We start from the raw sequence: 27,446 nt of genomic DNA, 5'->3' as shown, positions 1-27,446 counted from the left end.
TAGTGAAGAGAGATCGTATCCACGTTTTTCGCTAATTTAAAGTATAGTTTTAGTTAAATATTTCTTATCCTTATAAGGATTTATTTAATTATAGGTATAATTCGGTTATTGTATCGTTGAATTGAAGTTTCGGATTAGAAGAGGGTTGAAGCACTTATAGTAAGTAGGTTAAATATGAATGTTTGTTTAACATAACCGAATCGAATTACATTACAGTTTTGAAGCTGTGCAGTCAACTGCTATCAGAAGGTGATTTTCCTCTTCCGAAACTAACCGTTCCAACACTCCCTGTTGTTCCGCAACCGGAAGTCAGATCCGAAAATAGTCAAAAGCAGTATATTGTTATAGACGTAGGTGCTTTTATTTGAGTCTATGTTTGTAAAAATCGACTCCTTAAGGCCTGTCCCAGAAAGTATGGACGCATTTTGATTTCGCTGTAAATAATTCAAAAGTGTTAGATATTCAAATTTTATTCGATATACTGATAATATTAGAAAACAGCAACAGAATATTATTCTCAACATTTGCTACTTAGCCATTGTAGACTAGCTGGCGCACCTTCTTGCGAACGCTTCTCATTAAATTCCGTACAGACTTCTTGGCGACAAGTTTTGACACTTTTTTCCAATCTTTTTCGAACTGTGGAATGGTTTCGGCTGCCGAGACATGTTTCCTAAGACGTGCCTTCGTTAATGCCAAAAATTCCTCAATTGGTCGAAGTTGTGGGTAATTTGGTGGATTCGTGTCTTTTGGGACGAATGTGACATTTTTGGTAGTATACCATTTTACCGTTGATTTCGATTAGTGGCAAGAAGCAAGATCTGGCCAGAAGACAACAGGATCCTTGTGGCTTCGAATCATGGGTAGAAGTCATTTTTGTAAACATTCCTAGATGTATATTTCGCTGTTCATTGAAGCAGTGGTGATAAAGGGTTTCGAAATCTTACCGCAGCTACAAATTGCTTGCCAGACCATAGCTTTCTTACCAAATTTTTCGACTTCAGTCGATGTCTCGGATTGGTTTAACACTGTAAAATATTGTGGTCCCGGCAAGGATTTGTAATCGAGTTTCACGTAGGCTTCGTCGTCCATGGTTATGCAGTTTAAATTTCCAGCAAGAATCGTATTGTACAGCTTTCGAACCCTCGGCCTGATCTATGCTTCTTATTTCGGACTACGTTTTGGTTGTTTCTGCTTCTTATAGGTTCGAAGATTCATACGTTCTTTAGCACGAAGAACATTTGACTTGGAAGTGCCCACTTTTTTGGCCACATCCCGAACAGAAACCTCCTTCTTTTGCTCCAACGCCTTCAGTATAAGTTTATCCAACTGAGGGTTAGCAGGACCTTTTTTTCGACCCGTTTTCGGTTTATCCCCAAAGGTGTTATCCTCATCGAACTTCCTGATTGCATTTCGCACGGCTTTTTCACTTACTTCTCACATTTTTGCTATCTTTCTCAGTGACAGTCCGCGTTCTGTGCACCATTTGTACACAATTTTTCGAAGTTGTTCTGCTGAAAGTCCACGCATTTCGAAAGAAACTAATGAAAACGAATAAACAACTGCACAAGTGATTAGAGAAGAGTGTAAATAACAGGACGCAGCCATGAAAATTGACAGATTCTGAACCTTTGCGAAATGGTAGCGGTTTTTGGTTGCGTCCATACTTTCTAGGACAGTCTTTAGTCTCTGAGAAAACTAAGAGAATTTTATTTTTTTAAAGATTTCGACCTCTATTTTCGGTACATCCGGAACTGGGAGCTGGGGATCGGTACTGCTGAAATCGGTTTGTTTGGCTAGCAACTACCATAAACTAGTAATTGAAACAATGTTGTGTAAAATTTTGAAGAATTTTTACGTTTTTTTGCATTATCGCTCTATATGACAGGTTGCAATTCCATGCATACTGCCCTGTATTTTCGGCACTGGAAGCCAGATCTTAATAAAAATTTTACGGGAGCGGGTCATTTAATCGAAAGTGTAATTTCGCCGAAAGGGTCCTTTCGCCGAAAGGGCCAGCTGAGTTGGCCGCCGACCCGCCTTCGGAAGCGGCGGCCTCTTGTATTCAAACCTGTATCCGTCTCGTTTGCCCGGTCTACTCGAAGCGAGGTTTCTTTGCGTCAGTTTGGTCCGAACGAGCGGTAGAAAGGTCAATTCCTATCACGATATTACAATCAAACTTTCGAGTTGGGATTCGTTGTTGTTCGAGTATGCAAAATATCAGTGTGTTTATATAACAAAAATGTGCACTAGATTTTATCAGATTTTCACAAACTTAGATACAAATGAATCTATCGGTTCCAAAGCCTACTGTTGATTTTTCCCCGGATCGAACTTTTAAATTCTTCAATTAGGCAGGTATGCTTAATAGATTTTAGTTGATAAGTTGCTCCAAACCGGAAATCACTCCAATTTCTCAAACATGATTAGACCGATCTTCGCAAACTCAGATTTTAAATTAAAAATACTATATTTCCATAAGTATAAGTAGAATTTGGATCAGGATAATTACGCCGAATGCCATTTCGCTGAAAGGGCCATTTCGCGGAATTCTTTATTAGTCGTAACACTCAAACTTTCGAGTTGGGATTTAAATCAAATTTCTTTTTCATAAATTTATAACTTCTGCCAAAAGTTGGCTAATCTTGATGCATTTGGTGTCAAAAAAATCGGATACTCTTCAATTTTATTCTGTGTTCATCGGTGTTGGCATGGTCCAAAAACACGGGAGTTATTCGAGATCGCATTGGGATAAGTCGGTTTTGCCAATTGGAATATTCGATCCCAAAAACTATAAAAAATATATGGGAAAAGTTATGGAATAATCTGAAATGTGCAAAATTTATCAAAACGCTTTAATAGGAATAAACTAATCATCTTTTCAACCGTCCCCGAGGATACTGGAACTGGTCACAAAAATTTTTTGAAAAGATATAAAATTGTGTTCAGGAATAAAAAAAATCTATGCAAGAATCTTTTTGGATCGAATACCCCAAAAGGTCAAAACCGACTTACCCCAACGCGATCTGGAATAACTCCCGTGTTTTGAACCATATCAACATCGGTAAAACATAGAGTAAAATTATAGAGTACCCGGTTTTTTTGACACCAAATGCATCAAGATTGGTCAATTTTTTCAGAAGTTTTAAATTTTTGAAAAAAAATTCGATGAAAATCCCAACTCGAGAGTTTAAGTGTTACGACTAATGAAGAATTCGGCGAAAAGACCCTTTCAGTGAAATGGCATTCGGCGTAATGACCCTGATCCAAATTCTACATATATGGAAATATAGTATTTTTAAATTAAATCTGAGTTTGCGAAGATCGGTCTAGTCATTTATGAGAAATTGGAAATTGATTTCCGGCTTGCAGCACACTTATCATCTAAAATCTACTAAGCATAGCTACCTAATTGAAGAATTTTATGGCTATTTGAAGGAATTTGGTTCAATTTTTCCGTGTCATGTATAAAAAACATAACAAAAAAATGAAATGTTTCTACTTTTCAGTTTGTAATTCCGGAGCTGGAATCCGGATGAAATATAATTGGGTTATATGGAATTGTCAGACCTTTCATTTGAATCTCATCTCAGTGAAAATTGAATGAGTGGTCTCTGAAAAAATCGAGTGCACCTTTTTAGTTCATTTTGTACATTTTTCCTTGTTACTGAAAATCAATAGTAGGCTATAGAACTATTTTTTAATTTTTCTGGCACAAACCGAAAGTTCGATCCTGGTAAAATTCAAAAGCAGGCTTTGGAACCAAGAGATTCATTTGTATCTAAGTTTGTGAAAATCCTTCCTGCCATTTCTGATAAAATCGAGTGCACATTTTTTGTTACATACACAAATAGACATTTTGCGTACTTGATGAATTGTATATGACACTCGGCCCTCCAGCCTCGGTTCAAAATTTGGTTTTCACAGTGATTGCATATTCTTGCTATATGAGAAAGACAAAAATAATGGAATTTACACTAGATGGAAATCAAAAGTCATATGAAATTTTTATTGAAAGCCATCATCAAAGTAAAACTAAGTTGGAAAGTACTGTGACTTGATTTTTAAATTACCGCTTAATTTTGCTATTACAGTGTATTTAGCAATAAAGAACATTATTTTTGCGGGTACTTTCTAAACCGGAATCGAGTTACCGATATAGTCGAAGTTTATTCATATGGTCAGCCACTAAAATTATCTACAAATTTAAACAGTTTCGAGACCAATTTAGAGTTTTCTACGTTACTTGGATCGTCGCTTTTAATGACAGTGTGAAATTTGGAAGATTCATCACCCAGTAATTCCAGAACCGAAAGTTGGATATGGATAAACTTCAATAATGTTGTTTGCGACCAGAAGACCATTCATTGAAAGTAAGTTTGTGGAAATCGGGCAAGCCTTGATGTCGAAATGAATTACTTCTTTTGGATATTTCGACCACTATTTCCAGTACTTTCGGAACCAGAATCCAATCGGTCAGCAACTAACATGATACACTGGAACCTCCATTCATGTGCAAAGTCTAGGGAACGTAAATCAAATTTAGATAAAACATCGCGTTATTTCAAACTTTGGGTGTAGAAAAAGTTGTTTTTCAACGCCATTCCTCTCCTCTCATTTTTCCGAATGTTACCAGGAAATTAGGGTGTATGAAATGGTTGACGCATTGAAACACAGAAAAATAAAAGACTTCATTTTTATCGCGACAACATGTACTAATCGTATCTTAACTAAATTATCTAGCGATTTGTTTTAGTCTTGTCAAGACGTAGAACCGTCTAGAGCTAGTTTAAATTTCATTACCTAACGGGGAAAATAAATTCGCAAAATGACATGCGAATGCAACTATGGAATGACAACCGCGAAAATGTTACCGTAGAGACGGGACTCGATCCCGTAGCTAGCTCTTAACCCGGAAAATTGTTTTGCCAATCAAACTACCTTGCATATGAAAACACATGAAGAGACAGCCCAATTGACTAGAAAAACCAAGCATGCTTCGCTTTACTTGGCCACCACAGCATTCAATTATAGTCCTATCTCTATGGAAACCCATCAAACAGAAAACGAACGCATATCTCATTAGTCTATCTTTGCTATTCTACTTTGTCGTCAAAAACTGATTTGAGATTTTGTTTTTGTTTCTTGTGCTGTCTAGTTGTAACACTATTGTTAACAAGATTAAAACAAACCGTTGAAAGTCAATCAAAGGTTTGATTTATTTTCAATATATTGTGTTCGAAATCACAATCGTCACTATAAATTTATATTATTTAGAAATCACTATCCTTACGTTTCATCAGTGCAGAGTAGTTCAAATTGAACTGGTTACTGCGAACTTAAACAGTTCAATGTGAACCGCTAAGCAGACGTAAAGAAGATTTTTAAACAGTAAGTTCCATGAACAATAGTATGTAAAAGTGCAAATAACTATACTTTTCTTTCAAATTTTTGCACCTTCCTCATCTTTTGAAACCCCCGCTCTCTTTTGAATCCCACGCCCCTTGAATCTTTTCCCCCTTTTAACCCCTCCCTTGAACTTACCCTTGAACCCCCACCCCTCGCCAGCTCTTCAATGATTCCTGGCCTGCTCTGTAGATTTATGATACAAGCCTTTAAAGTCGAGATATTTAAAAAGTTGCAATTTTTAGCAGTCCTTCAATCAGAAAATAATTCAAATCGAGCGGTAAACTCAATGAATTTCACATAATATTCTCAACAAAATTTCAAGGACATTGTCAGGTGCATTTTTTGATTTTCATCTCCGTTTAAAAAAAATTGATTTGAAGCGGGAATGTATTGAAACACTTACGTCTCAAACGTACTGTCTTCAGCCAATAATAAGGTTCTGCACGACCTTAAAGTTTTTTGCATATTAACCCATTTTTTCATTATTAGTTCTACATTCTTCACTACTTTAGGTTGTTTTAGCTAGTGCTTCTTCATAATGACCCAGTATTTTCTATTACGTGCAGCTCCTGAGTGCTTGGGGAGGTTCAGATCATTCGGCACGTAATCATTTGCCTTATACAACTCTAGCACGTTCTTTGTGTAGTGGCATGATGCCAAATGCGACCAGAAGGGGGTTAGACAGTCGTGAGCGTTCTGCAGAGAGAGAAATCGCTTTTTGTGACATTCAATTCATGTTGCTTGCGGTAACAAAAGATGTACTCCGCTTTCCGGAAGTAGAAATCGTTTGCCAAATTAAGATCTTCTTAGCGAACTTCGACTTCTTCTGTATCCGGAGGTTTTCGGGAACATCACACTTATCGTTGGCAGTCACATACAGGTTTGCTGAAATCTGATTGAAATCCGCCTTCACATATGACTCGGCATCGATTACGCAGCAGTGTGATTTCGTTATCTTCTGGTCGTGTACGGCTTTTTGCAACTGTCTTGCGCACATGCAACTTTTAGCAACATCTCAAACTCAGATGTTCGATTTCCGTTTAAAAGCCTCAACCAATCGTTTGTGATCGTTCTCGTTGTTCTCGTTGACATGACGGATCTTTGATTCCGATCCACAGTCAGACGTTCTTTGAACCGTTTTATAATACCAGACATTATGGAATTCGCGATTCACAATTTTTTTTCCGACGGCTTGATACGATAGATCCTTACTAGCGAATTTCGCGTCAAATTCAACCAAATGTTGGCAGCACCCTCTCAGATTTGAATGAAACTTTCAGGACATGTAGACTTTATCCCAAAAAGTCACTTTGCATACTTTGTATTTCTTTATAAGATCTAGACTGTTTTTTGAAAATGGATGAACTTTTTTAATTATTTATTTGAAGTAATTATTGTCGAAGGAAGACAATCCCTTCAAAAACAAAACTACTAGTGATTTTCACAAAATTAGGTAAATTTTCCAATGAAAATACTGAAAAAATTCCTTATGAGTCCTGCATTGTAAAAATTTGATTTTAAAAATTTAAAATCGATTTACCTAAATTTTTGATTTTGATAGAATTTTGTCCCAAGATAGATGATTATGTAATAGTTGACTAAATTAGAAATATAATCAAAATTAAATTTTTAAATTATAAATAATAAAATAACTCAAATAGTGGTTATCACAATCTAAAATTTTCTTAATCTAAATACGATATCGTTTGCTGAAGACGCTAAGTGTCCCTATTTCAATACTCATGAATATTTGGAAATAACGATTTCCTTTATAACTTCTACCACCGAAAAAAAATTGGAAGATTTCAACAACTCAATCTAATCGCTTGTCGGTTTGCTACAATATGTTCATGTTGCCATTTGCATTCGATCCTTTCAACAACGACCTATGTATAGCATGTTTTTTTTCATTTTCTTCCGCAGGTTTGTTTGCTAGAACAATACCGAAGGTTGCAACCAATATCCTGCCGAACCAACACCAGCAGCAGCAGTTTGGCACTTATTGTTGCCATTCAGTGAATGTTTGCATGAAAGCGAGAGACTATCGCTTATCAAATATTAGTGTGCCTGATAGGGGATGATCGGAGAACCGCCAAACTAACTTCGTGTGCCGCATCGGGTTTTAGTATCCATATCGATTTTCCCTTAATTACTAGCGAACCCAACCAGTCGGCGGATAAATTCGGATGTTTGAACCTACAGGTCGGATGGAAAGCCCATTCGGTTTTTGACTGTGTCTGTGTGTGTGTGTGTTTGTGTAAAATATTAGTAGACTGTAGCACATTTCTCTGGAGACGGATTGATTTATTACCGCTCTTTCCGGAGGAACTCACTGGAGAGCCTCAACACCACACCTTGACGAGCTTGTTTTCTACATAACATAGTGGGTAGCAAAGTTAAATGGCAGTAGCTGTATATCGATAGAAGCTTGCGACGGGACGCTATAAATCACAGCTGGCAGGAGAATCAGCGGTTGCAGTACATTGTAAGTATTTCAACGAGTTCCTGAAAGATATTTTCCACATCCAGTTTTGGTTACTCGAGTAAGATTTTCAATTTAATGGTGGGTGTGTTCAACTGGTATGGATTACAACCTAAAATATGTTTTTGGTACTGATATTTTTCCGAAATACTATCGTGGTAAAAAATTTTTCCGAATTTATTCGGAAAATTAAAAATACAAGATTATTCGTCAAAAACGACATTGTCCCCGTCAAAGTACTCTCCATCGACTCCAACACACTTATGCCAGCGCTTGATTCAATTTCCGAAACATTTTTCATAATCAGTTTTCGGGATGGTCATCAGAGCCATCTGCGATTTTTCCCTAATCTCTTCTCGGGTGCTGAAACGCGTTCCACGGAGACGGTTTTTTTTAGTCGACCGAATAGGAAGAAGTTGCAGGGAGCCAAATCAGGTGAATTCGGTGCTTTGCTGAATGGTATTCGTTTCGTGTTTAGCTAAATGTTCACGGGTAACGACGGCATTGTGTGACAGTGCGTTATCGGGGTGCAAGATTAACGACTTGTTTGCCCACAAATCTGTTCTTTTTCGACGAATTGCTACACACAAAAGTCTCATAACACCCAAAAAATACTCCTTGTTGACGGTCTGGCCTTGTGGAATGAATTCATGATACACAAAACCCTTGTAATTCTCTCATCATCATTCACAGACTTACGACCATTTCTGAAACGTTCGTGCCACCGATGAATGATTTTGCTCTTCAGAGTATCGTTTCCGAAACACTCATCTAACATTTGCAATGTCTTCGCACCATTGAAACCATTCAAACCATTTTTGACACAAAATTCAATGCAAACTCGTTGTTGCAAATTCAAGGGCATTTTGAAAATTGTATAAAATCGAGGACACGCACAATCGCAAATGTACTTAAAACAGTGTAATTTTCACAAATGTCCAGATATCAAGCTGACAGTTCGATACAACATCAATGACAGATGTGGAAACCTAAAAAAAAATAACCGGGTGATACAGAGCGCCACACAGTGGTGATTCCGGGAACTTTTTGATCAAGGTAGTATTTACTGCCAGTTTCTTTTTTTTTTATATTCGTTTTTACTTCTAAAATTAAATACATACCTACGACGTTAACATTTCAATCGGGTCTAAAAACCAAAGACAGAATCTCTTTGTTAACTTAACGTTAGAATATTTCTTCATTATTATTCAACTATTTGTTAGCTATCTAGTACTAATAGCAAAATGAACAGTTTAGATGGCATTCTACACAAATAGTTTAGCAGTAAACGTGAAAATTTATGAGTTATCAACAGAAGAATATATTCAATTGTTTAGGTTTAATTTTTGTTTAAGTTCAATTTTTGTACAGCATCCACAGGCTACACCCAATAATTGATATATTTTTGTTTTTATCGTTTGCCTGATAAAGATACACCCAAACCTTCGTTTACGAACACTTTTTTACGTTACCTCTTTTTACGTAACTCTTGTTACGAACCAGATTCCAAATAACGTAATCTTTTTTTGCGAACCTACTTCGTAAAAAGATGTTTTTGCATACAATGAAAAAGATTTCCAGCTCATTTATAGTCCATGGAATTATTACAATATATTTTTGAAATGGGTTTAAAGAGTATGTTAGATTCTGGAAAATGATGTTTGAGGTATTTTGGAAATTCAAAATAGCGACTTCCGATTTATTGATATTCCTTAAAAATCCTTACAATATGAGTATTTTTGGAACGGATTTGGTGAGTAGTGGTAAATGGGGTAAAATGCACCCCCTAAGGAAACTTAACTTAACTAAAGAGAAACACCCACTATAGTCTGGGTCACGGCTCATTGCTCCATTCCAGGCAATGAAAAAGCCGATAGTTTAGCCAAACGTGGTGCTATTGAGGGAGAAATTTATGAGAGACCGATTGCTTTCAACGAATTCTATAGCGCGACTCGCCAGAGAACACTTGCCAGCTGGCAATCTGCTTGGAATAAAGATGATCTGGGTCGGTTGATGCACTCAATTATTTCTAAAATATCGACAAAAGCATGGTTCTGGGGACTGGATCATTCGTATGATGTACAGACTCATGTCCAATCACTACACGTTAGACGCACATCTCCTTTGAATTGGGTTCTCCGAGACTAATCATTGTGCTTGTGGCGAAGGTTATCGGGATCGTTTGGACATGCGTGGAGTATCGTGATGTCAGATCTCAACTAATAAATTCTTTGCGTACCCAAGGTAGACTCTCCAATGTCCCAGTTCGAGACATTCTTGCTTGTCGTGACCTTCCATACATGAAACTTCTTTATCATTTCATAAAGATAATTGGAGTTTCAATTTAATAAAGGACCCTTTTAAGATTTAGTTCTGATTCCAGCTGCCACCATGAGTTCAACCAATGTGTAAATTATGTAATGATACAAACAAACTCGAAATACTTTATGAAATTATCAACAAAATGTCTGAAAATAACATCTTATTTTATAATTTATAGAAGTTAATCGTTTGGTTCAAATAATATTTCCGAGTAGATTTCATAATTAATGGCGAATTACCTAAGATGATATTTAAGTAATAAGAGGAATATGTTTTAATAAATTTAAATCGTTGTGACTATTTTAGAATTATATTAGGATAAGAATTTTTTGTAAAAGTGATGCTACGGCGAAGAAAAACTTATGTAAACTGCCTTAAGAAAAAAACGTATTTATGGAAAAAAAGAGAAAAGCACGTGTGAGTTATATGCATGACTACCTTCCGTCACCATTATTTCTCATAGTTACGAACAAATACTCGCTGAATGGATCGAAAAATACATGAAATATCTTATTTTTCAAAATCCTTAAAAATTGTCCATTGAAATGTATTCGGAGCAAGACGCCCGATCGTGAAAAACATGAAAAATATGAACTTTAAATTACCCAAAGTCACGGTTATCTGAACATAGAGGCAGGATGATCTTAAATAACGGGTGAACATCCATCAAAACAACGGAGCAAAACTCATGACAACATCGGGGCAAAAGGCATCCTCATAATGTTTCTTATTCTTATTTAAAGAAAGTTGTCCCGGGATGGCAGTTCAATGCATAGGACGCTGGTTTTACAAGCCAGTTGTCGTATGTTCGAGCCCCGAACTGGAAGGATTCTTAGTGTCAGTAGGATCCATAGTACTAGCCATGCAATGATTCTGTACCCTAAGAATCGGCGGCGAAGTCTGTTGAAACAGAAAGGTCAAATTCCACAAAAGGAATGTAATGCCAAGACTTTGCTTTGTAACATTTTCGTTAACAAAATATTTACCAGATGGAACATTGTTCGCTATTATTCATTAAATTGATAATTTATACACAATTTTTGTAAGTGAATTTTTAAGCATTTCGCCCCACACAATTCGGGTCATTTTTCCTTTTAAAAAAAACATGGGACGATAACTTTTACGATTTGGCCATACAGTTGCAAACTATGTTTGAAGTGATTCTAAAATCCATGATGGCGACTTCCGGTTTATTGATTTTTAAGTTTCACTGCTCTAGAAAAGCCTCAAAGGGCTCCACAATCTTTTTAACTTATAAGTCAAACTCACCTTTATTTTAAACCAGTCAAATAAGTAAAAGCGGACTCCAAAGCGAACGACGACCTAAGAGACCCAAGGAGTAATTTCGGTTGGGATCCAGTAAACAAACACTTGTTGATAGTTTTAGCTTCCAAATAGCAATGCAGTTTCGAACTGCTATATTTTTACTCAGCCCTTGCTGACAGCATATACGTGCGTTACGTAAATAACATGATGTTATATAAAAGGTATACACATCATTGATATTCCTTAAAACCCTTACAGTGTAGTTATTTTCGGATCGAATTTGATGAGCAGATGTCAGAAACGATATCAATTATTCAGTAAACAGATATGAGCTGGTTCAGTCGAGTAACCGTTGTGCTTGTGATCTAATGTTTCTCGGTTCAAGTCACGGTGCTGCTAACGATCTTTCGTTTTTTATTTCGTTCGAAATCAAGCCATGTAATTTTCAAATCACACAATTTTGCATGTTCTTCAATACAAATTTGTGTGAAATACGACGCTCCATTTATAAGATGCACATTTATAAGATGTAAAATTACAAGATTTTTTCGAACTGTGTGACTATGACTTCTGCTCTATAGGCATGGTGAATTCGCTTTGTTTTAAAGACGTTGTCAAAATGATGTGTTGTTACGCCGAAGCTCTTCTTAATGTCGTTTTAGTAGGTTTCTTTTTAACATCAGCTCAAATTTGAAATTAAAAAAAGGAGAAACATGTGATTGAATGATGACCACATTTCGTGAGTTACAAAACTTCCAGTAATTCGCTTTATTAAAGGAGATGGTTTTAACATGATTTAATTTTGATTTGTTTTAATTTAGGTATGATGATTTGTTTTAGTAATATTAGAACGTTGAGTCGCTTTGAGCTAAGTTTTTTTAATTTGAGCAGTATCTAACGAGGAAAACAGATTATGAAATGAAAACTGCGAAAAAGCGGGGACTCGAATCCGTAGCTTTCTTCTACCCCGGGGAAATTTGTTTTGCCAATCAAACTATCCTTCAGATAAAACACATGAAGAAACAGCCGAATTGAATAGAAGAACCGAACATGTTCAGCTGTGCAAGGGCGCCCAGAGACACCAAAAAGAGACAAAACATAAATCTCAAATCAACGTTTGACGGAAAAGCGAAGATATGACAATAATTATACTGCGTGGCAACCGAGTGCAGCTGAACAGCTCCAGCGGGCTTTTCCCTTGCTCCTAAAAAAAAATAGAAAATAAAAACATGCTCGGATCTTCTGTTCAATCAGGCCGTTTCTTTGTGTGTTTCATATACAGATGGTGGAATTGGTAAAACTATTTCCTCGGATAGGAGTTACGGGTTCGAAACCCAACTCTGCGGTAGCTATTTCGCAGTTTTCATTTCATAGTTGTATTCACATGTCATTTTTCCAATCTGCTTTCTTCGTTAGATACTGATCAACTTTAAAGATATTATGACTTTCCAAAGCATGTTGAAGTTAAGGTTATTATTTTTTAGTAACTTTATCGAAATAAAGTACAACTTACTAGGTTATAATTTCGGTTGTTCATCGGTTCTCGAATGGATGGAAATATTCTGTAAATAAAAATTTAAGGGTTTTTAATCACAAAGATTTATGCGAAAAGCACTTATTTCGTTTCATTTTTGCGTTTCGTCTTTGGCTGATCAGTGCTTAAAGTAGTTCAAATTGAAATGCCATATCGTGTCTAGCAGTTTCTTTTAAACCGCTAAGCAGACACAAAGTTTACATTGCAAAGTGTTACATGAGTAGTGTAAACTTTGCTTAACTTTGGAAATTCTGTCAATGTAGGGGAAGATGTTCGGTTCCCGACACCCCACCGTACTTTTTGACAGAAAGCAGATAGCGTCATTTCGACAAATGTCATGTGTGTGTAATAGCAGCACGTTCTTTTTGTGCCGAATACCAAAGCAAACAGACGCTTGTACTTTTTACTGCGCTCAAAACAAATTCTAATTGCGTGAAAATCCACATCAAAGTTTTTTATGACTTTTTTTTATAGAATCATAAATTGAAAAGCATCAATCGAAAAGGTGAGTGGATTGAATATTTATGAGTTGAAATCGATCTATTTCGTGATTTAATATCAAAATTTTAGCAACTAAAGTTTTTTTTTAATTTTCAAAATGTCTACCGATTTCGGTTACCGGCACCCCAGTTTTTCGACAAATCGCGAAAAATTGTCAGTGATATGCAAAGATGTCAAGTCTGCAAATTTGTCTGTAAACTATAAAATTTCTTAGTTAATATGTAAACCTTTTTTCGTCTAAAAACTTTTCACAGGCTTTTGAAACTACCATTCATCAGAAATTATAGACTCGGGTGGTATGCAACACGTGGACAACTTGACAGCTTCAATACATCCGTCATATAAGTAAAAACTTTGGTTCTCTGGTTCTGTTAGCCATGGCGACTTCAAACATATCGTCCAAGTCAAGGAAACTTTAATGCACTGATTAATGCCATTAAACGTTGCTTAGTGGATAAGAAGCCAATAAATTCGACTGCAGCAACGTATTCAATCCCGCGAAGCCAGTGGAAGACCGGTCTAATCAACACCGAAGGTGCCACCATCCAAATCATTGGCCAAGAGAGCCAAGGCGAAGTCACCATCAGACAATGAAGACTTTTGCCCAAAACGCCTCCAAAAAGAATAAATTTATTTTTTCTTTAAATAATTGCAGTTTTTACTTACATTTTTCCATTTTTAGCGAAATTTCTTGGGGTGTCGGTAACTGAACACCTTTCATAAAATGGCCAAAATTGATAATAAAGTTTTTTCCATCGATTAAATCAACTTAGTTTCTTATTCAGTTGTTAGCTAGGGACTTTAGCTTTCCATTGATGTATATATATCCGCATAATGTGCATTTAGTCAGAAGTTATAAGCTTAAAAGAAGACGGTGCCGGTAAACAAACACTCTCCCCTATACTTAGCAAATTAAATTAAACTACTGATTTGATGAGATTTCAGATCCCACAATTCGGGAGCTTAATGTCTTCACTAGCTAAGAGATTACCCCTCGGATTTTTTTGCTAAGACCAGACTAGACCAGACTAAACCTTGCGCATCTCCTACGCATTTTGTATTACATCAAATTGATTTTATAATATTTGCGGCATAACAGAGAAAGGCACCTCTCTTCAGTTACAGAATATTTTTTCTCCAGTTAAAATAACTGCAGGCGAGAGATGCATCCGAGATTATAAATCTAGTCCAAAATTTTAACTGTAATCTTACTTTTGAGAAGAATCGAATTAAAATCTACTTGTATATTCTCGAAAACATATATTTTGAGCACGGTTGGTTCGATTGATTTGGCGTCTTCGGCAAAGTATATTCTGTATAAAAAGTCTTTTGATTCTAGAATATCTTGTAGCTGTCAATAGAAAAAGTCATTCATTCTAGGTCAAGATGAAGAAATGATGGAAAACAAAGTCATAGACTTTTGAAAAGGGGTGGTTTTCAGGAAATAATTAAAAAATGTTTTAATTTTCTTCGCATTTCTGTTTCGGCTCATCAGTGCTTAAAGCAGTTCAAACTGAACTGCCATCTCGCGCCTACTAGTTCAATTTAAACCGCTAAACAGACGCGAAGGAATAGAAACAAAATATGTGTTTTTTGCACAAACCATCAAAATCTCTAAATGTTCACATCCTGCGATTCGTTTACGCCTGAGACGCCAGAAATAATACTGCACCTGTGCAATATTGTTTGAGGATTTCATAAATAGTCCAAACTTCGAGTTTGCTTAGCGGTTTAAATTGAACTGCTAGGCACAAGATGGCAGTTCCATTTGAACTGCCTTAAGCACTGATGAGCCGAAGGCGAAATTCGAAGAAATAGAAACAAAATATATGCTTTTTGTACAAACCATCAAAACCCCTAAATGTTTAAAAACTATTTTGTTATTTCTAATAAATTTTCAACCAATTTGTTGGAAGTATACAAAGTTTCGAGTAAAAGAAAGGCAAATCGAGATTTTGCTTAATTGCTACCGTTCTAAAGATACGACGGAATTAGAATAGATTTCAATACTTTTCTCAGTGTCGATTATTGTTGGATTTGGTTGATTTTTTCATTATTAGTATCCACAAGCAAGACAATGTGATGTACTTGATGTAAATTTTCGTAGCTTGGCTCATCTGATACATCGTGTCAGCAAGGGTACATCAATTCTCGATTCAGTATTCGTTCAGCACGTTCATGTATGGTTAAATCAGCAAAACAAAATGTCGTCAGTTACAAGGAAAGTTACATCTTACTGCTATGTTGGGATTTCGTTCCGAGAATAACATCAAAAGATTGAAAACAGTGTGCCGTTTCGAAATTCCGTGAAGCATATCAAGCAATGAATATTTGCTTTGCTTTAATCTTACTTTTTTTCAACGTCAGAAACAGCTACGGTACAGGCTTCGAAATAGAATGCTCAAGAAGTGTCATGTTATTTATTGAAAGTTCCCCTATTTCGAGCTTACATTTTCCCCGAAAGATTTTCCACACCGCCTACATGGCAAACATTGCTTTGTTCAATGCTGTTTTAATTAAATGATTTTTGCGAAGATCAACAGAATGGTACTATCAATTAAATTGAGCTTGTTCAGATAGCTTGTATCAGACTGGGGAGAAAATCAAGGGAAATGGAGATATTCGATCATTTGTTGTTGGAGGAAGGGAAAATACGAAACGGTCTTGTTGTGTTGTGTTGTCGTATTGGGCGCTTTTTCTACTAATTAATTGGTTGACAAGCGATACAATTTCATTGTAGCTTCGGAGCAATTTCAGCTACATCAATTTTTATGTATTTGTAAAATTTAAAGTTTGTGATGAAGGATAGTCGTTTTAATACTAGATTATGATTCTACTGATCAAAAGTATTACATTTGCTTATAGCGACCTTCCTTCTAGAATGATTTGCGTCGTATTAACAAAAAACTTTTTAAAAAGCAGTGTTGAGTTAAGTCGGTCTCTCCATTCGCGCAAACGAGAAAACTTGTCATACCGAAAACGTATGTAAAATTTAATTCAAATCGAAGCAAGCGGATCCTATTTTTACCACATTTTCTGTTGATAATTTCTGGAAATGTTTATATGATCAGAGTTTTTAGGTAGTCAAAATTCATTTTGATATTATAAAAGTCATTTTTACACATTTTTTGTAAATCTATCTGGTGATACACATTAAAAAATAATATTTTTCTTTCATGTCTATTATGTCTATTTTTTACTGGTATCTTTTTGGCAACACTATTTTTTATAGATCACTTGTGTCATTGTCAAACTTGTTCAGTTTGGTCTCTAATTCATTCATTAATCGTCGTTTGGTCCCAACCCGTGGACAACTTGACAGCTCCCATACATCGAAAATATAAGTAAAAGTTTTGGTTCTCTGGTTCCACAATGGCGTCGTAAATAGAATAACATTTGGAAATAACGTATCTGTTTTTCGACAATCTGCGGTTAAAATTTTTATATTCAAATAAGTAAAATAAACTTTGCTAGCCTTTCTTGACATTTATAAAATAATTATGATGCTTAGTTACTATGGTTTAGTATAAGTATAATTTTTCTCTTTTCATCAATAGAAGGTTTAAAAGTAGTATTTTCGTTTCGTGATTCTGTTAGGTACACTAGCGCCGTCCTGAATTCAGTGGAAAACATATGAAACAGGCTCATTTCTGTCAGGTTGTGTATGGGTTGTTTGGTCCATAATATAACACGTACGCCATCAAGTAAAATTGCCACATCTGGAGTGAAGACCAATCAGAAGCATTGCTAGAGCTACCAATGCATCCCAAAAATATCACTGTTTGGTGGGGATTATGGGTCTGTGGCATTATTCGATATGGTGGAGAGAGTGTGCCAAAATTGGACCATCTAAAGCGGAGCCGCGGCCAATTTTTGCATGAAATTATCTTCAAACATTAAATTACATTGATCGTTCTATCGATTTCATCCATTTTCTCAGTTTTTTGCAGTTGTTTTTTGAAAATCAAAGCCTATACCACTTAGAAAATCACCTTTTTAAAAATGGCTCGTTTTTCGCAGTATTTTGGTTGTTTTCTCCTAAATTTTCTTCAACTTTAGCTCTGATTCAATAAAATTGCCCAGAATTTTTCAATTGGGTGAAAGGCCGGTCAAATTGGTAGGTTCATATAATTTGGAAAATTGACTTCGTCGGCTCATTACCACCTCCAACACGTTTCGATGGTAACGTCAGGAGGCAAAAACTGAGTTGATTGTTTGTGCTTCCTGGTGATTGGCAAGAGACGCTTCTTAAAGCACTATGTCGTCTAAATCGCTACGTTGATTGTTCCGGTAGTGAAGAAGGAAGTTTATTTTTCACCCCTTCTTCAAATCGACTACCATATCAAGAACTTCTTTGCGTAATTCGATAGTTTCTTCTTTCGAACTCCCTTTGGAGCACCGAGCTTTTAGACTTGGTAACAAAATATAAGGCTTGTTGTATGCGTATGTATGTGTGAAGCCACCATCAGTTCAAGGCATTACCAGTGTATGCGGGTAGACTTACAGTAGATCCGAATTTGATTATCAGATAGCTTTTATATAACTGCTGTTAAATAGGCCAAAATGGGTTTTGAGGACCCGGCACCTTCCAGCAAGAATATCCCGCCATATAAAAACGAATTTCGCTATACCAGCTTAAGTCCGCCTGATGAGTTGTTTGTTAGAGGGGTGCGTTTTACTCATTTTAGACCTTCAGAAAGAAACACAAAGCTTCCAGCACTTGACTCAGGTTGGCAATCCACTCCATCATCCAGGGGCAAAACGATGAAAAAAATCATCATTTTTACGATTTTTTTTTCAGAGTTATCGTTCAACAAAATAAATTCGAATGTATTGAATGATAATAACAGATCGGCTGAAAAGTTCGTATCGTTTCTATGAGAGGGCGCCACTAGAATTAAATCCATACCATTTTCAGTTAGTACCAACCTTCAAAAGATACGTGTATAAATTTAACAACTGTCTGATTATTAGTTTGTGAGATATTGCATTTTGAATGAAGCTACTTTTGTTATTGTGAAAAAAATGAAAAAAAAGGAATTTCGTGTGTTGATGAAACACTACTTTTTGATGAAAAAAAGTGCCGCCGATACCAAAAAATGGCTTGATGAGTGTTTTCCAGACTCTGCACCGGGCGAAGCAACAATTCGTAAGTGGTTTGCAAAATTTCGTACTGGTCATATGAGCACCGAAGACGATGAACGCAGTGGACGTCCAAAAGAGGCTGTTACCGATGAAAACGTGAAAAAAATCCACAAAATGATTTTCAATGACCGTAAAGTGAAGTTGATCGAGATAGCTGACACCCTAAAGATATCAAAGGAACGTGTTGGACATATTATTCACGAATATTTGGATGTGAGAAAATGGGTGCCACATGAGCTCACAATCGATCAAAAACAACAACGAATTGATGATTCTGAGCAGTGTTTGGAGCTGTTATATCGAAATAAAACTGTTATATCGAAATTCGTCGATATATAACAATGGACGAAACATGGCTCCATCACTTCACTCCGGAGTCCAATCGACAGTCAGCTGAGTGGACTGCACGCGATGAACCGAACCCAAAGCGTGGAAAGACTCAACAATCGGCCGGTAAGGTTATGGCGTCTGTATTTTGGGATTCGCATGGTATAATTTTCATCGACTACCTTGAAAAGGGAAAAACCATTAACAGTGACTATTATATAGCGTTATTAGAGCGTTTGAAGGACGAAATTAAAAAAAAAACGGCCTCATTTGAAATAGAAAAAAGTTTTGTTTCATCAAGACAATGCACCGTGTCACAAGTCGATGAAAACCATGCTGAATTTTGGCAAAAAAATGTGTGTTTCTATTAAACGATACGAACTTTTCAGCCGAACTGTCATTCGAACAACATTTTGTAATTTTTTCGTGGAAAAATATTAAGAAATAAGCCGGTGAAGAGGTATTTTAAGGACACTTCTTAAAAATCATGATTTGCGGTGTCCACTGTATCTCAGAGCAGACTAATCAGAAGTGAACAAATGAACGCAGCATAGTTAGAGTAGAAGTTTTTCTAGACCCCAACGTTTCCGGTTGATTTTTTAAAGATTTTTCTAATTTTTGGTGGTTGCTCAAAGTGAGAACTACGATTTTTCACGAAAAAATCCGCCATTTTGTAGCTGTTAAACCTCCCCAAAGTAACAGACAACGAAAAGGAAAATGTTGGGGTCTGGTTTTTTATATGTAGAAAGTGTGTGCAAAATTTGAAAACTATTGGTGCAGTAGTTTTTGAATGACGATGGACACGGACTTTCAAAACCTGCTTTCGAGAAAAACACGTTTTTTTGTCTATAAAATCAATGGAAGCAATTAATTACTCTAGAGAGCCCGTAGGGTCTAACATTTACAAAAAAATCATATTTTTCCTTTTCTAATTTCTTATAATCAAACACTTCAAGAATGTTTTGTCAAGTTTTAAAGTCAATTGAAGTAAAAAATCTTAAGCCTGTGCGCTGAGCTCTTACTACTTCGTAGGATGAGATATCCATATATAAAGGGCCATAACTTCTAGAGTTGGTTCCTAGGCTTGGAAATTTCACAGAAAATTCTTGAAATGTTTTACAATAAGAAAATATAAAGAAAATAATAAATGATTTTTCAAAAGTGTTAGACCCTACCCGCCTCTTAAAAACGATGGCGCATAGCCGCATTAAACGTTTAAAAATCACACTAAATTAAAACAAATTCTATTAAGAGCATGTTGATCTTTTATGCCAAATGACTGTTATGCTAAATGACCATTATGCCAAATGACCATTATGTCAAATGACCATTATACCAAACGGCGTTATGCCAAACGGTATTATGCCGAACGACTTTGTACCAAACGTGGTAGCCCCGTATTTAGGAGTGCCCAGATTTGTGGCGAATAAGCCTTACTTACCCAGAAAATTGATGGAAGTCGACCTTGACGTTTGAGTCCTCATCCATCACGATGCAGCACGATTTGGTGAGCAATTTCGTGTAAAGTTTTCGGACTCGGGTTTACGTAGTGAAGTTTTGCTTTTCATTCCGGTTTGAGGCTTATTGTACTGCAGCATAGTATGGAAACCATTTACCTCCGTATACGAAGAACGTATCGAATCTGTCCAAAAACAATTTCTGCGCTTATACTTACAAACACTCGAAGAATTCCGCAAAGCCACAATGCTTTATTTTATAAACGACATTATTTATCAACGAGTACACTCTGAATCATTGCTTTCATAACTAAATTTTTATGCTTCTAGCAAAGAAGTCGTCAAATACTCTCGGAAAAAAGTATAAGAGAAATTATGCGGAAATAATCCTGTTAATCAAAAGATGCGCTTTTACAACGAAAACTGCTAACAAATCGATCTAACTATGTCCAGGAAACAGATAAAAGAAAATTTGAAACCAAATCGTAGAAATAATGTATTTGTTTGATGAATAAATAAATAAGCATATTTTTGTGCATAGATCACAAATTTTTAATTTTCATATTCGACTCGTCAGTGCATAGTAGGTTATTTTGAACTGTTATGCTACTCAGCAGTTCAACATGAACCGCTAAGCAGACGTAAATCACAAACTCTACATGAGCAGCAGTTCAACATTGACTGTTTTGAGCTAACGAGTCAAAAAACAGCGGAATACGTTAGAAAAAGCGAAAGAATAAATGTGCTGAAATCTCTTTCCAACTAATAATAACTTCTATCAGCGAAACATACACCATGGTTTTCAAACAATCGCAATGACTTTTCAAACTGGCATGAGGGAAAAAAATTAACCGGGTTTAGACATTCTGCACAACGTATCCTTTGCGATTGAGATCAGTAATTGCATAGATATTTTTTTCTACTTTCGATATCTCCCGCTAATATAGCTTCGATTTACCTTAGTGATGGTTGTTCGTTTTGGAGATAATTACCTTTGCACGTCAATCCGCTGTCCATAAGATGTAATCAATAACGCCGTCTGACGCGTAATGAAGCGAACATTTTTTTTGTAATATTATTTTTTTCACGATATGTACCGACGGCCAGATCTGTCCCGAAGCCGACATTGATTTGTGGCCGGGCTGACATTTCATGCGATGGAAAGTGCACCATAAAAAGGGTTTAGCCATATCTAGCACCGGAGGGATCTAACACTGGCTGACTGTTTTGTGTCAGCCTATAATTCAGTTGTATAAATATGCGGGTTAGTCATTAAGACGACATGTGACGTAAGCCTCAAGCTCCGTACTGGAATCATTACGTTGTACCGAAAACATAAACCAATGCCATTTATTTATTGCTGGCTTATTGCATATGTAAACGTCAACGGAGACAGACAGGCGCGTAGAAAGGAAAATATAGCATGGAGAGGCAATAAAGCGGTTCCAGAAATTAGTTACGGAAATGGTGGTGAAATAAGGATCGACTTTCTTTTGGAGACTTGTACAGAAATGGTACCTAAAAAGAACTTATAGGAAACCAATTGGTACTCTACAATGATTTTAAAATGAATTTTTTTTTCATGAATTTGAAAACAAACCGAAACAAATAATGCGTTCTGGATTTTTGTCGCTATATGTTTGTTCTGAACTAATTATGAAAAGAAGCATTTGACGTAATTTTGAATAGTGTCTTTCGAAAAATCTCGAACTTTTCTTTGTGCCGCTGGAGCAGTTATTTGCACATGAAGAGATGGCGTTCGACGTCCCTTGGTTTCAATTCTTATGGTACCCGATTGCCTACCTTTCGGAACATTACTATTGCTTTTATTTTGGATGGCTAAGTAACATCGCGTGATTTTCCTTCTTGCGTTTGTGACGGGTTTTGATCGAGCAATTCCTCCGATTTTTTATCTTCAAACTTTGGTGACGCTCCGGTACGTTCTTCGTCTTCTAGATCCAAATTGCCATATTTAAACCGTGCAAACCGTTTCCGTCACGTTCGCTCAGATAGAGCATAATGAAGAAAAGTTTCTCGTAAAACACTTTATTTGCCACAAAATTCTACATTTTCATAGTAAAACGAGTATTGTTGTTTACGCTTCAGCTGAATGACACATATTGACTTTGAATCTGTACGACAGTAGCTTTCCAGTGTTATAGCTAAAGAACAATAAAGGATAAATCCAGGTAAGTTTGTGAAATATATCCCCCAAAGTAAATCCATATTGTTATACGACATCTGAAAGACTTCAGACAGGAGATAATTTTCATAAAATTCAAACCCCTTTAATTCTATATTGATGGAGTTAAAGTAGTTCAATTAATTTTAAGTTTATTTGATTTTTTAAGTAATCTCTCCACCGAAAAATTTGAGAAAAATCTGGGATATTTTAGATATTATCGGGAATGTATAATATTTTTTCAAATTCCTTAGAAATTTATTCCTTACATTAATTTTTTTTGTTTTTATTGTTTCGATTATATAGGTTTTAACTTTAAGGTTATTCACTTCTTCGGACCAGGAATACCTTTCGAACCTATGTGCGGGGTCTGGAATCGAACCCAGGTAGGCTGCGTGAAAGGCATCGACTTACCCATCACGCAACATCCGCCCCCCCCCCTTAAAACTTACTTAAACATTCTAAATATAAAATTCTTGTGGACGACCACAATATTTGATTCTTTCTAAAAAATATTAATAATCTTACACCATGCGTTTTCTTCTAATAGAACTTTAATGGAGACGGTTGAATGTTAATTTATTTTAGATAAACTCAAAAAATTTTAGATAAACTCAATAGCTTCTCAACGTGCTCAGCAATAATTTATTTATTACTAAAAAGTTCAAGATGATACAAAAATCGGAAGTTTTAAAAAAAAGTTTAAAATTTTATTCAGTTTTTTTTGCATATTCCAAAATTTTGAAAAAGAAACTGTATACAGACAATTTAAACGAGGAAAACAGATTAAAAAAGACTTGCGTATACAACTATGAAATGAAAACCATGTATACGCTACCGCGAAGACGTGGCTCGAACCCGTTGCTAGCTCCTGTTCAGGGACCCTGTACGTGAAACACACGAAAAAACTGCATAATTGAACAGAAGAACCGAACATGTTCAGCTCTGCTCGAGCGCCTCGCAGATCAATTATAGTCATATCTCTATGGCAACCCCTCAGTCAGTAATCGTTACACGTCACTGATTTTTTCCCAAATTTTTCGAATTCATAAAAATAAAATGAAGATCGTTTGAATCACCCTAGTTTCGTGTATATATGGCAGGTAAAGGGTTGAAATTTTAGAAGACTTATCTCCAGTCCGAGATCATTCAAATGTGATATAACAATATGAATTTTTTTGGGGGCAGATTTGACATGTTTACTCGTCTATAGCTTTTGCTCATAACATTTTTTCTTCTAGAAGAATCCGTTCCCGATATATGAAACATTTATATGAATTTCAATGTACTAAGATTTTTGTTGATTTGCCACTAAAATTGTTGTTTTGTTTAGTCTTTTCACAAATTTTTTAAATATATAAATTAATTCACGAATGGTTTGAAGTTTTGGTTAAAATTTGTCATTTGAGTATTTATTTTTAATCTAGTAGTTGAATTTCACTTAAACCGCGACCCAATTCAGAATCTGACGTATGGAAAGTGTATTTTTTTTACGTTTTGCTTTCGGCTCATCAGTTCATTAGTTCATTATGTTGGACTGTGTGGAAAGTGAACAGCTTTTTGGCAATATTGATATGTGGCCATCTGATTGTCATAGGTAACAAGTGATTTGCACGGGATTCTTGTATCCTGACCGAATGTCACATAAGAAGGTATAGGCCTCCTCAAGCGCATGCGTAACAAACGTACGCCATTTAGAATACCGGGGAAAAAATTCTTCCACTTTTCTTGTTCGATAGGGAGAATCTCTTCGTATTGGGACATGGTTTTGCGAATATAAGGATCGATGACGCTTGAGGGAAGATCATGCACACGCACTTCTATAGCACTATCTTCCATATATACTGGAATGTTGTACTTGATATTTTCATGCTCCACATAGTGCACATTATTATTGTCTTTAGCGAATTGAATTGTATCCAACTCTTTATAGAACTGGATAAAAACAACATTATTTGTCTTATTGCATTGAAGTAAATGCACACGTTTAATGTCAAGATTAATTTGCTCCTTAAGCAAACCTTCAAGTTCTCGTATAGAAGGTCGAATTTTGCACTGTCTGAAGTCAACAATAATTGTATTCTTTCGTACCGGCGGTAGCTTTTGTTCGTTTGGTTCACTCATTTCGAGGTCGTTCTATTGTTCACTACACAATACTGCACTTTTTTTCTGTCCTGAACGTAAGCGGTTTTGGTTTATCGACTGACTTATTCAGGATACTCAAGAAAATTTTCCACAGGTACCTAGATACACTGCGTTCACGAATATGACTTGGGTGAGGTGAACTAGTTCAGTTGAACCGTTCTTTCGATCTTCTGAAACTTTGTCCGTTTCTTCGAAAAAAATATTAACCACAAATTATATTCTGTAGTAAACAGATTTAATTATAGTGGGCCGTACGAATAAAACGTAGCATGCTTGAATTTCGGTAGTAAATGCTACGTGTGGATCACGTTCCTGTCAAAACATGTTACAAACTGCTCTAGAGGTTGCTATTCGTGTGTTTGCTGATAAAGTGCAGTACAGAAATTAAAAAAAGTGGCATTTTTACAGATTTAAATACGTTTCTTGCTTTGTGCATGCTTATGCCAGCTTTTCCGGCTCTGTGTCGATACGGTATGCAGTAAATGCTTAAATTCGGAAGTAGTTAAATTCGAACTTGTTTTTTATTCATACCAAACCGCGTTATACTCTGTGGACTTTGTTTTTGAGAAGATACTACAAACAACAGACTTTACTACATTTTATTCATACGGCCCAGTGAGTACTTATTTCATGTATCTCTATCAATAATTATTCTCTTTTGTATACATTTTTAATAGTCGTGAATGTATGCAACTTCTACCAGAATCCTCAAACCTATAATCGTTCCGAAATACACAGTTCATTTGTATTCATCGTAAAAAAATGGTCACTCCCATTTCTTTGAAACGAACAAAGAACTATCATTCCTTAATAAAGAACTCTAGTCCACTCATTCTCCGAAAAGAATTAGTCCTTTTCGCTCGTTTGCGAACGGATTGCCCATCTCTAGTGAAAACTGTACCGAACCGTTTTTTAAAGCAGAATGTGACGCCCAAAATCCGGGTTGCAAGTTGAGTCGCGAATATTTGGGGAAGTTTTCCTTTGTGAAACTGGACGATAAGCTTATGTACTGGAAGACCTTAAGCAGCTTCCCGGAATGTCTTTTTATACTGCCATACAACGGAAAGGCTAAAAATGCCAAGTTTCCTAAAAAATATTTGGTTTGGCAGGCAATATGCAACCAAAGCTTCATCAGTACCCGAACTGTAAACAAGAAAATAATCCGTGAAGAATGCCTAAATAAGTGATTGTTACCATTTCTACACAGCCATGACGCTCCCTTGCTATTTTGGCATGCATTGGCATCTTGTCACTACGCCAAAAATGTTTTGAATGGTATAAAGTGCATGGAGTCCATGTTGTATCGAAAAAGGCAAATTCACCTGACTGCCGGAGTAACGCTCAAGTGAAAAGAGAACTCTCTCAATACAAACAACAAGCTACAACTATAGAAAAATTTATAGTTATTTACTGAGAAGTCTGCACAGATCCTAGTAAACGAAGTAAACTCAAAAGTTTGTAGTTTCGTCATGCAACATAATTAAGTTTTTGTAGTTAGTTCTAAGATGACTAATAATACACAATTAAAATAATAAATAACGCATCTTGGATGGAACTTACAGCAAATTTTATTCCATCTTTGATATGTCCAGGTTTTGTCGCGATCAAGCCTTTTTAGATTTTAACAAAAAGTTAAAATCATTTGCGAAATGGTTCACAGCCTAATGATATCTGATCTTGTACACTTGTTAAAGTAGTGTTAGTCAACAAAAATCACAATTTCTCGAATTTTGAGTCTAAATATGACGAATAAGGAAACTTTTTGTTTTTTTACATTCTGACAATTAAAAAATATTTTTCATAAAAAAAGAATCGCTTAGGATTCTTTCGCAATATAAACAAGAAGCAAGAAGCAAGAAGCAAGAAGCAAGAAGCAAGAAGCAAGAAGCAAGAAGCAAGAAGCAAGAAGCAAGAAGCAAGAAGCAAGAAGCAAGAAGCAAGAAGCAAGAAGCAAGAAGCAAGAAGCAAGAAGCAAGAAGCAAGAAGCAAGAAGCAAGAAGCAAGAAGCAAGAAGCAAGAAGCAAGAAGCAAGAAGCAAGAAGCAAGAAGCAAGAAGCAAGAAGCAAGAAGCAAGAAGCAAGAAGCAAGAAGCAAGAAGCAAGAAGCAAGAAGCAAGAAGCAAGAAGCAAGAAGCAAGAAGCAAGAAGCAAGAAGCAAGAAGCAAGAAGCAAGAAGCAAGAAGCAAGAAGCAAGAAGCAAGAAGCAAGAAGCAAGAAGCAAGAAGCAAGAAGCAAGAAGCAAGAAGCAAGAAGCAAGAAGCAAGAAGCAAGAAGCAAGAAGCAAGAAGCAAGAAGCAAGAAGCAAGAAGCAAGAAGCAAGAAGCAAGAAGCAAGAAGCAAGAAGCAAGAAGCAAGAAGCAAGAAGCAAGAAGCAAGAAGCAAGATGATCACTTAAACCAATTAATTCTATTGCATCGAAGCGGAATCGATTCATAAATTAAATTTACGCTTGATTAGCGGTTTTATGTGATAATGGTGCAAAATTTTGCATAATATTATTAATATATTATTTTCACTCGATTGAGCACATGGATTATAATTGGACGAACGCCCCCTCTCTGGTGACGCCACTAGGCGACGCCAATACGATAGGGTCAATATTGATTACGGTACCGTGCTGGCTACGGCTGTATCCCTTGTATGCAATGGAATAATTTATAATGTTCATTATCATTAG

The 27,446-nt window shown here is 36.1% G+C and overlaps 1 protein-coding gene across 2 annotated transcripts in view; it reads left to right on the top strand.

Moving 5' to 3' along the window:
- LOC131430134 (calcium/calmodulin-dependent protein kinase kinase 1) overlaps window positions 1–27,446 on the top strand; it is a 374,604-nt gene that overhangs the window by 11,802 nt on the left and 335,356 nt on the right. For both annotated transcript variants that reach the window (XM_058594856.1, XM_058594855.1), the window contains exon 2: window positions 7,333–7,894. The gene's annotated coding sequence lies outside the window, so the exon portion shown is untranslated. The remainder of the gene's footprint in view (window positions 1–7,332; window positions 7,895–27,446) is intronic.

Source organism: Malaya genurostris, chromosome 2 (genome assembly GCF_030247185.1).
Source record: "Malaya genurostris strain Urasoe2022 chromosome 2, Malgen_1.1, whole genome shotgun sequence".
In the NCBI taxonomy this organism is placed as follows: domain Eukaryota; kingdom Metazoa; phylum Arthropoda; class Insecta; order Diptera; family Culicidae; genus Malaya; species Malaya genurostris.
This window is presented reverse-complemented; position numbering and strand designations above follow the sequence as displayed.